At 41.9% G+C, this 15,196-nt stretch overlaps 1 pseudogene; it reads right to left on the bottom strand.

Annotated features, from left to right (window-relative positions):
- Positions 1–15,196, bottom strand: part of LOC127642881 (A disintegrin and metalloproteinase with thrombospondin motifs 3-like) — a 216,424-nt pseudogene that overhangs the window by 150,804 nt on the left and 50,424 nt on the right.

Here is a 15,196-nt window from a genome sequence, read left to right as displayed (position 1 = left end):
ACTCCTCAATACTCAGAGACTGGTTTGACACACACACACACGTGTCCTGAGTTGCACTTTAATTATTACTGTCACTTTATAACTGTCTGCTACCTCAATAACTGCTATGTCCATAGAACACAATCTCATAGTATGTTATGTTTATGCACTACTGTGTACTGGTCTCTCACTGTGCCTATTGTCCTGTTCATTGTCAGAAATTTCTTGTACTGTCCCGTACTTTTTGCACATGTTTGCACGTGCACTTTATATAGGTATATATATAGGTATTTTATATAGGTATTTTATTTAGTTGTGTAGTCTCACGTGGTCCTGTGTGTGTCCTATATTGTTTTTATGTAGCACCATGGTCCTGGAGGAACGTTGTCTCGTTTCGCTGTGTACTGTACTAACTGTATATGGTTGAAACGACAATAAAAACCACTTGACTTGACTTGACTTGACTTCACTTTGAGTCAGGAGACAAAGCGGGGAAGCTTCTGGCCACATATATAAAACAAAGAGATTCTTTTTATACCATTCCCTCAGTAAAATCTGCTGGTGGTGATATATTTAACTCAGCTATTGATCTTAATAATTCTTTTAAAGGATATCTTGATCTCTATAGTTCCACATCTTCGTCTACTGCAGAGAATATTAGAAACTTTGTGGAATCATCAGAACTTCCTAAATGTTAAAATATTGTCAAAAATGTTGGCTAACCAATTAAGTAAAGTTATACATCTCTTATACATACAGATCAGGTGGGGTTTATTCGGGGCCATAACTCTTCTGATAACATGACGTGTTCCATTAATATCATGTGGTCAATGGCGAATGATCAGATTTCGGTCGTTGTCACCTCAATTGATGCTAAAAAGGCTTTTGATATAGTAAAATGGGATTATCTTTTTAAGATTTTGGAATTGTATGGATTCGGGAATACTTTTATTGGGTGGATTAAATTACTTTAAAGACACCCAGTAGAGGCGGTTCAAAAAATTGATTAATTTCAGATTATTTTACTCTGGATAGGGGCATCCGGTAGGGTGTGATAAGAAGGGAGGATGATTTTCCAGGGATGGAGGGGGGTGGCATGAAGCATAATGATATTTTATTATTTGTCTCTGACCCAACAAGATCTATGCCTTGCCTCAACAGAATTATTAATTGAAGTTCCTAAAAGTAATTTCGGGAGGAGCGATTCCATCTAATAATCAATTAACAGACAGAGTATATAAGAAGCTGTTTACCTCTCTTCTGTCTCAGCTGTTTCCAGCAACCCTCCACCTCACCAACTCCACCTTTAACCTAGGCATCTAGCCCCACTTAATCATCTCCTATTAATATTCCCGGGTAGGATACTTCAGAGCTCGAGTTGAAGCTGGTTCATCGAGTCCCTCCTCCGTGGACAGCAAGCCAAATAAGTTTAACCTTAATAGCTTAAAGATTATATGGGTAAACAAACTTGTGAATTCCTTTTCTAAGTTGTCAGGATACAGAGTGAATTTTACTAAATCCGAAGCGTTGGTTCTGACAGCATAGTATTTTGGTATTTTATTCCCAGCAAATTTGTGTGATTTAGTTAGAGTTAATTTTGACCCTTTAATAAAAAGGTTTTCAAGCGATGTGGGTATATGGGCTTCATTACATTTATCTATGACTGGGAAGGTTAATGTTATTAAAATTAAATGTATTCCAAAATTCAATTAACTGCTACAATCTCTCCCTATAGATATCCCTTGCACTTATTTCAATTTAATAGCATAACAAAGTCTGATAACATTTTAATAAGTTACATAATCCGATTGACAAAGGTGGGCTAGGCCTAACAAGATTTTGCTTTATTATTATGCATTCGGTCTCAGACATTTGGCTCATTGGTCATTTCCACCTGAGAGAGCCCCTCTCTGGTTTTGTATTGAACAGGAAGTTCTTGCCCCAATTTCGACATTGCAAAGCCTTCAAACTGGCTTCAAACTAACAGGAGAGATTAGGTTACACTCCGTTATCTCGCATTTGCACTCAGTATGGACAAAAGTGTCCAGAGTGTATAATAATGACATATATTTAAATGTTGCCTCAAACATATGGCTGAACCCACAATTATGTATTAATAAGTCCCCTTTCTGCTGGTCAGAGTGGATTGTGAGGGAGGTTAATATGCTCGGTGACCTATTTAAGAGTGGAGTGTTGAGATCCTTTGAAAAATATTTAGGTATTTACAGCTGCGCCACATGCTCTGTACTATTTTTAGGAATAGTATGCACCCCCTAAAGTGGCAGATACTCTGGGAGTTGTGATTACTGCTTTTGGAAAAGGACATGAGCCATCAGTGTATTACTCCCTGTTAATTCAGAGTCTGGGGGATGGAGCTTCAACTTCTTTTAAGACGTTATAGGAGAAAAATATAAAATTGGTATTGGAGGAGTGAGTGTGGGCTAGGATTCTAAAAAACAAAGTCTACATCTAGAGATGCAAGGGTGCGCCTTACGCAGTTTAAAAAATTACATAGATTATAAGCTTGGTATTAAAGACACACCCACCTGCTGGGGATGCCAGTCAGAAGATGGTGTGCTAAGATCCAAGAATTTTGGTTGAGGGTTCAGAGTTTTATCCAAACCAGAGTTATGATCGCAGACGGATCATTCTTAGGGGATGGAAGTCAGCTGAAGCACCCTCATTTCAGGAGTGGTGCACAGAGATGGGTGGGGTGGCGGCATTCAAGGAGGTGACATACAGAAGGCTGGGAAAATTGGAATTGTTTAATAGGAAATGGGGTAGATATTTGGCTTTTTGGAGGGTTCTTTGAGAGGGGCAGTAGAAAGGGATTTGTAGTTCCCCTTCTGTCACTCACTCGACATTGTGTCGATGTAGTGACACTAGAGGGGTCTCTCTTGTGAGCCTTGGTTACCTCTTATCTTTGAGAAAAGGCCAATGAGAATTGGCGAACAGAATTTGCATGCCCCTCCCCCGGACATACGGGTATAAAAGGAGGATTTTTTGTTCGGAGCAGAGCGGTTATGTTTCAGTGAGCAAAGTAAAACCCACTGCTGTTCCATTCACCTCTAAAGAGCATGTGCTGTTGGAAATACGGCAGATTTCAGCGGCTTTTCTCTTCTTCTGCACGCCAGTAAAAACTACGCACCTGAGCGCTTCGACAGCCCTCTTAAAGAGTATATATTTCTCTAAAAGAGTAAACACATTGACGATGAACGTCTTTTTAAAGATGCCCTTCTGTCTTTGTGTCATTCCTGGATGCGATCGTTACCTCTCCTCTTCTGGAAGCCACGGGCACTGCCTCTCGTGTCTGGGCAGAGATCACACAGAGGCAGCATTTGTACGGCCAGCCTGATGTCTCTTTCAGAGCCCCCGAGATGGATGAGAGTGTTTCCGCTGTATCGGAGAGCGTCTTGGCTGACTCCGACGCTGAAGACTTAACTGAGCTAGTGCCTTCGGGTGTGCCGGCCCAGTCTGAGGCTAGACCATTGGTTCCTGGATTTGGAGTGCCGCTCACAGCCCAGCATTTCTCAACGGTGAAGAAACAGATGGAGGACATAGATGCTCCAGAGACGGGCAACCCAGGGAGAGAGACATCTGCCACGGAGCTCATATCCAGACCAATCCCCGCTGGAGGGCCAGGTAGAGAATCTTTGTTTCCTTTGCTTTGCTTGCCGCACCCCCAATGCGCTACAATACTCACAAAGGAAGCAGTTTCCTCACTCCCTGTGTCACTTAGCCGGTGCCCACAACCGCCATCTCACGGCAATCAGACAACGGGCATTTGCAGTCGGGCCCCCATGAACGCGGACCCTCCGCCTTCACGTGACCAACTGCATCACACTCGCTCCTCAGGCTTTCAGGTGGTGACATGTCTAGAGGTCGTCACAAGAGAACCTCCTCCTCAGTCGCCTACCCGCCCCAGGCCAGGTACGCAGAGCAAATAAGTAAAAAAAAATGTTGAGCCTCTCCTCAGCTCAACCACCTCGAGATGAAGCAACGCTCCCCGACGTGACGTCGCCTGCTCCCCCAGGCCCCGCGCCATGAGGCCCTACCTCCAGGTATGTCACACGTGATCGTCCCCTTAGTGCCACTCGCCCGGAGCTTGGGCGCGTAGCTTGTGCTTTTCAACCTGTCGCGGTGGCTGGCCAGAACCATCCAATTTGGCTAAGTGATTCATTTCACCAGGCTCCCGTCATGTTTCAGTAACGCCTCAACCCTGCATGCGGAGATCACAACCCTTCTGCGCAAGGACGAGATACAGCCTGTCCCTCCAGCCAAGATGAAGAAGGGTTTCTACAGGCCTTACTTAATTTTACCCAAGAAAGGTGGTGGGTTGTGACTATTCTTGGACTGACGAGATCAGAACCGGGCCTTGCACAGACTCCTGTTCAAGATGCTTAAGCAGAAACGTATTCTGACGTGAATCCAGCATCAAGATTGGTTTGCGGCGGTAGAACTGAAGGATGCATACTTTTACATCTCAATATTACCCCATCAGAGACCCTTTCTACGGTTCCCTTTCGACGGCTAGGCATATAAGTACATGGTCCTCCCCTTTGGTCTGCCCCTGTCCCATTGCTGCACACCACTCTTATACTGGGCAACCAAAACACCACAGCGGAAGCACTGTCACATCAGGTAATGCTCAGCGGTGGTCCAGCTGAATTGGGCTCGGTTCAGCAGAGCACAGTTAGATCTGCTTGCCTCCCGAGATTCCACCCACTACCCGCTCTGGTACTCTATGACAGAAGCCCCCACCAGCACAGACACGCTGGCACACAGCTGGCCCAGGGGGGCTGTGCAAATACATCCTGTACAAGTCCTGTACAATGTCAGGGAGGACGAGGTACAAGTCATTCTTGTGGCCCCCCCACTGGCCCACTTGGACTTGGCTCTCGGATCTCACGCTCCTGGCAACAGCACCTCCCTGGCAAATTCCCCTGAGGAAGGACCTTTCTTCTCAGGGACGGGGCAACCTCTGGTATCCGCACCCATTCCTCTGGAACCTTCACGCCTGGCCCTTAGACGGGATGTGGAAGATCTAAACGGTCTACCACCAGCCGTCGTAGACACGATCGCTCAAGCCAGAGCTCCCTCTACGAGTGCCGTTTATTCACAAATTGGTGTTCTTCCCGATCTGAAGACCCACAGAGGTGTGCAGTCGGGACAGTGCTCTCATTCCTGCAGGAGAGGCTGGAGGGACAGCTGTCCCCCTTCACCTTGAAGGTTTATGAAGCCGCCATAGCGGCTCACCACGATGCGGGAGGAGGCAGACCCAGCCTTAGCGTTGCTGTGTCCAGTGCATGCTTTGCGTACCTATTTGGATCGCACGCAGAGCTTTAGACACTCTGAGAAGCTCTTTATCTGCTTTGATGAACAGCGGAAAGTGAATGCTGTCTACAAACAGAGGCTTGCCCACTGGATCGTGGACGCCATTGCGTTGGCCTATCAGTCCCAGGCCGTGACATCCTCGTGGGCACTGGCCAATGGTACCTCTCTAGCAGATATCTGCAGAGCGACGGGTTGGGCAACACCCAATACCTTCGCAGGATTTTACAATTTCCGGGTTGAGCCGGTCTCATCCCGTGTTTTGACAGGTCTGAACACATAGAATTCGGTAAAACGGTGACAACAGCTGGCCGTGTTTATCACTTGTACATAGCACCTTTCCCCTCCCCTGATTCTCCACAGGTTCTGATTATTCCAATATCTCCTGTAATATCTCTATTTTCCACGGTACAGTCCCCCTTTCGGCAGACCCATGTGTCACTTGGGCAGAGCTCCTTCTGCCCTCCGGGCACTGTGTTTTTAGAGCTCCTCCCCATCGAGGTAGGACCTACCACCGCACCACTTGCATGTGTGGCTGTATTTGCCAGATGTTAACCTCCCCTGTTGGGCAAGATGTGGTCTCCGCGGGGTCTTTTCCCCCTGAAAGAATAGAATTGTAAAAGAATGCCTTCCCCAATGAGTGTTATAGTGTTAGATGGCCCCAGCCACGTCTAACAATCTATGGAGAGAAAACATAGAGAGAGAAAAGGCTGCGGCTGGTGCGGCCTGCTCCCATGCCTGTTACGTCGCTTCCCTCCCTCAGGGATGTAACGTATTTTGTGGTGTTGGGGAAGGTTATGTGCAGTCTATATAACGTATTTTGTGGTGTTGGGGAATGTTATGTGCAGTCTGATGCACCTGCTATTTTCGCATGCAGCTGCTTGCTTGCACCTGCATCAGCAGTCCACGTAACACAGTTCAGTATTTGGTGTTTTTAGATAGGGACCCCTAGTGTAACTACATCAACACAACGTCTCGTTCCCTCCATCAGATTGTGTGTGCATTCTTCTTGTTTTTTGGAATATATTTTGGTTTAAGTATATTTTCATGTTTTTTTATGTTTTAAATAATTATGAACACTGGGTGGTGTGTTTGTGTCAGGTGTGGGGGGTAATTTATGTCATTTGATTCTATATTTTCTGTTATGTTTATTTAAATTGAGAATGGAATCAATAAAAATGGTTAATACATTTTTTTTTAAAAATCAGAGAATATGTTTGACTGATTAAAACCGCATTGCCAGGGTTATTTACACTGAGGGAGGGACAGCCCCATTGCTAAGCTCAGAATGATCTAGCAGAGGACAGTGTGAAATAAAATAAAAAGACTATTTCCAAATCTAACTGACAAACCCTTATATATTAAGAGAATGGGGCCTGAAGTTCATAAAGGCTCCCTCATAATGGAAAGTTGAAGTAGAAATGTATAGAACAAACTCTCCCATGCTTTCCAGGGATCCATTCACTGGAGCTGTTGAGCTTTAATACTGTTGTTCTTGATCCAGTTTCTACTATAGGGCCAAATTCACTAAATAGAGCACGGTGTTTTAGCACAAAAATCTGCAACATTAAATAACCACAACACAATCCAGTTTAAACTGGCAATCAGTGCACTTAAAAAGCATTGTATCATACTTAAATTACATAATTTGTCATTCAATACAGTGCAAACCCTCCTTACTATGTAAACTAGGCTTATAAATTGCAACATTAATTGCTCTGTTTGTCTGGTGCAATTAATTTCGCACTATTACTGCCTACATAAAGCAGGAATTGTATTAAAAAGAGACAACTGTATACATTTTCTTTTGATAAATTCATAAAATAATGGAGAAGTGGGTTATAACTTGGCATATATTCAGACAAGTGGTGTAGTTGAGCGCACTTTCAACATTTTGAACAGTCAATTCAGAAACCAGGTTGCAAGAAAACCCTTAAATTCCGAAGTGACAATACACTAACAATTAGAACTAAGGATTTTCTTAATTTAACTCGTTAAACTCTGATGCATTTTTGGGCTGTCGTCTACAATTTTTCACACTCAAATTTTAAGGACATCTAAGATATTACTAGGTATGCACCGAAATTTCGGCCACCGACATTTTTGGCCGAAAATTACATTTTTTTGTTTTAGCTGAAAGAGAAAGAAGGCCGAAAATATATGCACCCCAGCCCCTCATTGCTCAGGTTTCACTCTCGATCGATCTAGCCATTATTACAGCGCTACCAAGCAAAGGCCGATGTCAGCGGTGTGGAAATACTTCAAGCACAACCGCTGCTCTCTATATGCATACTACATAGTCTGCGTAGGGCACCAATGCACCAACTCTCTAGGGGGGCACCAGAAAGTCCACCGGCTGCCCTTACTCGCACGTTATATGTTATCCAAGGACCCAAAAGTAGTTGCGGAACACAGAGGATCACTTTACGCTCATATCACGCAAACCCGACAATCCTCTTGACTACTGGTACATGAATGCGAGAACCGGCTTGTCAATATAAATAATAATTTAATAAAAACTTAAACCAAAACACACAAACACAAACATAAACACACACATGACGGACATGCTCGTAATTCTCTCTCTCTCGAACCGTCGTCACCGGCCGCCTTTATCCCTTGCGCGGCCCATCAGGCTGATTGGGGACCGGGCGTGCGACATTCCAGATATTTATCTGCCCCAAGCACCAGCACAGAGAGAGAGAGACTATTCAGTGCAGCATCTCATGTTCTTGATGAGAAGAGGAACCGTCTCTCCTGCCAGAAATCTGAGCAACTTTTGTTCTTGAAGAGAAACCTGACACTTTTACTTAGAAAGCAGTCCAATTTGCTATGTGTATAGCAATTACATTAAAATAGGTTTAGCCCTGCAAAACTTTGTTCTTCACTTGAAGCTACACCTGTCATTTACAGTTTGAGGTTGGTTTTAGTTCTATTACTGCTGTTTTGCACTGTTGTTTTGCACAATAATTTTATATTAAAGTGGAAATATGTTTACATAAACAGAATAGAGGCCCTCTGCCGTTCTGTGTTTTGCCTGTTGTTTTCATTAAATCACTGTGTAGCATATATAAACTTTTTGAATTTGTAAGATGCTATACTAGAGCTGCTAAGTTCATTACTTGATTGCTGTTTAGCATATCATTATAGTTTTCTAGAATGTTACATTATTTGGATAATTGGTAAAAATCTGCTAAATTTGAATGGTAAAGAACTGAATAAAGAATAATATATTTAATAATGTTTTAATATATTTTCTGTCCAATTTTGGTGCATTACTTTTATTGGTATGTAGTTTTTCAATTCAGATTAATTAAATTCATGAAATTAATAAAAAAGTATAATATTAATACAATCATAAAAATAAAAAAAAATATTTTAAAATGGTTGGAACTTTAACATATTAAGTAAAAAACATTTTCACGATATAGCGCCCCATTTGGATCTGTCGGTGGTTAAGTGGTTTCTTGTAACTGGGCCCTGAATCACAGTTCCAGTAAAGTATGCAAGATCGCAGTAGACTGTTGCATCCTCCACAACCAAGCAGTTTGAACTGATCCACAAGATCGGCAGTTGCGGCATGCAAATGAGCTCAACGTTACATTTTTGGGAATGTTTGCCCTTGATTATGTTTTGCATAATTCATTTAAACAAGATCTAAAACAAGACTGACATCAAACAAACTATGCAACCAGTGGCCACAATTCTTCCTCCAAGTGTGCAATATAACATCCAATGGAGTAACTTTCACCCTTGCAAATGTAACTTTACCTCTGTTCCCTGCATAAATTGTATGCAAATACTGCTTAAGTCCCTTGTATATCTGTTGCGCATGGGACCAAACGTCATAGAGAGAGCAGCGCAATACTATGCTACAAATAGCTATGCCCACATAACTAGCAAAATTCTAATTGTTGCTCACAAATGGACCTGGCCAAGTTAATACCATAAGAGAGGTTTGGATAAATCCCAGGTGGACATAAAATAGAATACGTGGGTTTTATTGAATTCACAAATGGCCAAGCATTGTTGGGTTTTACTACTATACGCAAGTGACACAATAGGTTTGATAATGGAAATAACTTCAAGGTCCACTGACCAAGGAGAGGGCGTTCTTCTACAGCTTATCACCAGCATGCTCAGATTATGTAAGCAACAGGAGAGAGAGCGTAATCATCTTGCATGTATCCCACCTGGGACAATGGAACCACACTGCCATGGAAACCGTTACAACAGTACAAGCACTTGTCTCTATAGAAGCAATTGAATTGTGAGGAAATCCTGAAAGGTTTGGGATGAACAAGGGGCTTGACTTACCAGAGCTTCCCACTGTTCGAATGTAATTATAAAATTAATTAAACAAAAAAACGGTCATACAAAATTAAGTCATCATTTGCTCACCTTAACAGTACATTATTCCAAACCCACATGAAAAAGAGATGTTAGGCAGAATGTTAATTCTCAGTCACTATTCACTTTCATTTTACAGACAAAAAAAAAGCTATGTATGTGAATGGTGACTAATTCTATAAGCCCCTAACGTTCTGCCTAACATCTCTTTCTGTGTTCAACAGACAAAAGTCATGCTGGTCAATATGAGGGTGAGTAAATGATGACAGAATTTGGTAACACTTTACAATAAGGTTCCATTTGTTAACATTAGTAAATACATTAGTTATCATGAACAAACAATTAACAATATTTGTTACATTCTTTATTAACCTTTGTTAATGTTAGTTAAACATTTGGACTAAAAATATTTGGACTCAAGGTGGTGCCGAGTATGGCTGCTGCGTTGCGAGCCCCGACACAACACTTAAGTTTATTGTTTATTTTGTTAACAGTTTTTTGTTTTTTGTCTTGGATGTTGTCTGCCTTATTGTATACGACAGACAAATGCTTTTGGATATTGGTGCTGCAATTACGCACGAAAACCGGATATCAAATTCCTCAGTGCCGACTTGCTGTTTACAAACACGCCAGCGGAGCCCTTTGTCTGGGCTGCCCAGGCGTGGGAACGCAGAATGAAAAGGAGAAAAAGAGCCGGCATACTCATCAGAGTAAGACGTCATTCAAATCGACCCCCACTACCTAGTATACTACAGGCAATTGCTGCATTATCTTCCTTAAAGCTTGGCACTTAAAGCTGGGACCTCCGCTTTTAATTCCGGGAACGTGGAGGAGCATAAATAAGCCAATTATGCCCTCCCAGAGCAGCCAAACGCCAGTACAAGGCACAAAATTGAAGGACAGTTCAACACCACCGACTCTAGAAGTATGTGGCAGGAATTAACATCATCACAGACAACAAAGGGAATTAAAACTCCACCTTGAACACCACTGCCTCTCTCCCGGATGAGCTTAATACATTTTATGCTCGTTTCGAGGACAATAACACCGCCCTCGTGGAGAGAGCACTCGTGGCCGACGCTAGAGAGGTTGGTTCACTCTCCGTCTCTGTTGCAGATGTAACTCGATCCTTCCGACGGGTGAACATCCGTAAAGCCGTGGGTCCAGACGGCATTCCGGGCCGCGTCATTAGAGCGTGCACACACCAACTGGCTGGTGTTTTACAGACATTTTCAACCTGTCCCTCTCCCTGTCTTTAGTCCCCACATGCTTCAAAACTCCACCATTATGCCTGTACAAAAGCAATCAAAAATAACTTGTTTAAATGACTGGCGTCCTGATGCTCTGACCCCCATCATCAGCAAATGCTTTGAGAGGCTAATCAGAGATCGCATCTGCTCTGTGCTGCCCACCTCTCTGGACCCATTGCAGTTTGCCTACAGCAACAACCGCTCCACTGATGATGCCATTGCATCTACTAGTGTTTTCACGGCACCAATATTTCAGTAGTCGGTACCAATACCATTGAAATTTCACAGTGTAATGTGGAGGCAGAGGCGTTTGGATCCATTTGCAGTAGTTTATTCACACGTGATCAAGCAGAGAGAAGCAGACATAAACAAGGGCAGGCTCAGATAAAGGGACAATCCAGTACTCGTAGTCAGACACAGGCAAGGGTTAGGGCAGGCAGCAAAGATTCACAGAGTCTAGAGTCCAAGCAGAGATCTAAGGTCCAGAGAATAATGGGGATCAGGGAATAAAGCTTGGTAATGTCAGCAGAGCAGAACAACACTTCGCAAGGAAACAATGAATGGGGCAGTCCAGATATAGGGGAGATAATGATGAACAGGTGACGGTGATGAGGATAATCAGGTAAATCAGGCAGGGATGGAGCTAGATAATGACAGAGGGGAAGATGGGAAGTGTAGTTCTTAAAACTCTGGGGAGAGGGAGCGGATGAAACCAGCGGGGGGCGTAGCTGAGCGCTCCGTGACACACGGTACTCGATACTCTTTTCGGTACCAAAGCAAAAGCAGGTTACTGAACAACACTTTTTATTAACAAAGTTAACAAAGCATTAGCAGCAGAACTAAGAACAGAAATATGCCATTGAGCAACACTTTAATTTAAATATATTATTTTTGAATTATAACAAAACTGTTAACTAACAAAAATGTATGCTTAAAGTATTTTTGAACACTTATATAATATTTGCTTCAACTTTAATTTAAGTTTTTACCAAGTACTAAAAAAAAACTAAATAAACAAGCATACAATACAATGAATAAAAAACTATTTCCAAACTAATGTGCAAAGTGCTCTCATATTAATAAAGCTGCATATTGCCATTTTCTTCACGATAATAAATGCACAGTGACATATATTATGATTAAATAAGTCGCGAGCCACTGCGTTCTAATCTAGCTGCATTAAGCATCCACGCTCGAGGAATGAGCGTCCCCGAGGCAGAGTCTCTCTCAGCCGGGTGCAGTTTCAATCTCTCCCCCTTAGATCGGGACATTCACGCAACTCATTGAAGAGGCGCTTATAACACAGAGAAATGCCAGTTTCTGAGTTTAACATGACCTGCTTCTGTATTATTTGAACATTAATAAAGCTATAACACATTAAATATAACTGCATTTGTAATGCCGGGATGTTTTCCTTTAAAGAGCTCCGGCTCCGCTTATTCCACAACGAGACTGCTTCTGAATTTTTTTTTTTTATAATTCCCTAATACTTAGAGATCTACATAAGAAGAAGCAGTGAAAGTTTAGAGTGCATCTGGACTGTGTTCTGTGTAATTCTTCTCCTCCATCAGGTGTGAACTGCAGTGCTGCTCTCACGCGTCATTAGTTTAATATGATTTCATTTTACGTTAAATTAGATCAAACGACTATTCACCAAAGAACATTTTTCTCGTTTTATTAAGTTTGATGTGTTTCCTCCTTTCATCAGAAAATTGCAAAAGCACCATTTACAAATAGGTTTTTGCTGATCTATGTTGTTTCCCTTTTCATCAGCCTCAAATACAAATAATTTCCAAACCTGGCTTTTTCCACTTTTCTTTTCGACAAGATTCAGTTGAGACTCCGCAGCAGCTTTGTTTGTCGCCATATTTTGCTTGTTGTGTTCAAAAGTTACCAACTCTGCATGGGTACCGGGTACACCCGGTACTCGGTACTCCGGTACCTTCAGAAATTCTGGTATCGTAAAAAATCACCCATCACCATTAATGGAGCAACGCTAGAGAGAGTCAGCAGCTTCAAGTTCCTTGGTGTCCACATCACTGAGGAACTCACATGGTCCGTCCACACTGAGGCCATTGTGAAGAAGGCTCACCAGCACCTCTTCTTCCTGAGACGGCTGAGGAAGTTTGGAATGAACCGCCACATCCTCACACGGTTCTACACCAGTACTGTAGAGAGCATCCTGACTGCTGCATCACCGCCTGGTACGGCAATAGCACCGCCCACAACCGCAAAGCTCTGCAAAGGGTGGTGCGAACTGCCAGAAACATCATTGGAGGTGAGCTTCCCTCCCTCCAGGACATGTATAACAGGCGTTATGTCATAAAAGCTTGGAGGATCATCAGAGACTCCAGCCACCCGAGTCTTGGGCTGCTCTCACTGCTACCATCAGGCAGGCAGTATTGCAGCATCAGGACCCGCACCAGCCGACTACATGACAGCTTCTTCCCCCAAGCAATCAGACTTTTGAACACTTGATCTCTCACGATCAATAATCAGCACTGCGCTTTATTAATCTATTATCTCAGACTGGACTGTCAACATATTCTCCTCAATACAACTACTGTATATATATTTTTTATATATATATATATATACTCTTTATTTTGTATTTTTATTGTATGTGTATTCTATATTGTGTGTATTGTTTACTGTACATTTTATATTGTGTTGTGTAATTATGTGTACATTTGATATGTAAATTGTGTTGTGCAAGTATGTTGTTTACTATAACTGGTATATGTCTCGTCACTGTCATGACTGCTATGTTGCTCGGAACTGCACACAAGAATTTCACCTACTGTTGCACTTGTGTACATGGTAGTGTGACAATAAAGTGATTTGATTTGATTGATAAATAAAAATAAAATTGTTCATTGTTAATTCATGTTAGTTTATAGAGCATTAACTAATGTTAACTAATACAACTTTTGATTTAAATGCTTAATAATTATTGTTCATAGTTTGTTAATTTTAACAATTGTTGTTAAATAATGTTCACAAATGGAACCGTATTATAAAGTGTTCCCCAGAATTATTATTATTTGTATTTTTTTCTTTGGTGTTCAACAGTACAACAGTAAAGAGAAGACTCAGGGGTGCAGGCCTTATGGGAAGAATTGCAAAGAAAAAGCCCCTTTTGAAACAGAAAAAGTTTGAGTGGGCAAAGAAACAGACATTGGACTACAGATAATTGGAAAAGAGTGTCATGGATCTGTCATGAGCTTTTGTGGGATCAGATAGACTGTAAGGTGTATGATAAGTGCCCAACAAGACAGCCACATCTATGGCAAGTGCTAAAGGAAACGTTGGGTGAAATGTGACCTGAGTGTCTGGACAAACTGACAGCTAGAATGTCAAGGATCTGCAAAGCTGTCGTTGCTGCACGTGTGGGATTTTCTGATGAGAATTATTTGAAGTAGTTTAAGAAGTTTTTTCTTTATTGTAATAGATATTTTTCATGTTATGAATGTCCTGACAATACATTGTGATCAGTTGAATGACACTTTGGTGAAAAAAAGGTACCAAATACAGGTCCAAAAGAATATGCAATAAGAAGTTTTTCTGCTCCACACCAAAATAATTCCCATCTCTAACCCACATTCAAAAGCATTTGAAACATTTCTAACTTAAGTGACATTCTGAACTTCAAATATCAAACTCTCCAACTAAACTAAATATCTATACTCTTTATATTTCACTTCAGGATAGAAAGTGTAAATCTGATAAAATACACTTAAGGCAAAAGTTCAAAAGAAGAAAATAACCATGCACGACGTGTATATAGAATCTTGTCTCGCTGTCACGTCTGATTGGGACAAAAATGTGTATGGCAGAGATAGCATTTGTTGATTGCTGCTTTGTCGTGTTGTGTATGGTTAAGACATGATGTAAGACCTTCTTTACATTTATTGTCTGCGTCTAATGTAATTCCATAAACAGCAATCAATCAACAACAACAATGGTTTCCTTACGAATTCCCACAGATGTGAATCTCAATCAGGGAGTCAATATTGAATGGTTTACAACATAAAGTTGTGAAATACCATAAGGCAAACACTAGACTAGAATCCACTCTCTTCTCCCAGATGCACACAAAACTTTTATAATGCAGTGGTACGTACCATTAAGCTGGTAATCCATGGAGATGTCTGAAAGAGCATGCAATAATGCAGACCTTCGGTACACCACATGCACTCTTCCTCTCTCCTCGTGTTCCTCTGTTCCTCGCACCAAAGGTTCAATGAAATATTCATCAGAATCGGTACGAATCATACCAGCCTTGG

The sequence above is a fragment of the Xyrauchen texanus genome, chromosome 4 (assembly GCF_025860055.1).
Source record: "Xyrauchen texanus isolate HMW12.3.18 chromosome 4, RBS_HiC_50CHRs, whole genome shotgun sequence".
In the NCBI taxonomy this organism is placed as follows: domain Eukaryota; kingdom Metazoa; phylum Chordata; class Actinopteri; order Cypriniformes; family Catostomidae; genus Xyrauchen; species Xyrauchen texanus.
This window is presented reverse-complemented; position numbering and strand designations above follow the sequence as displayed.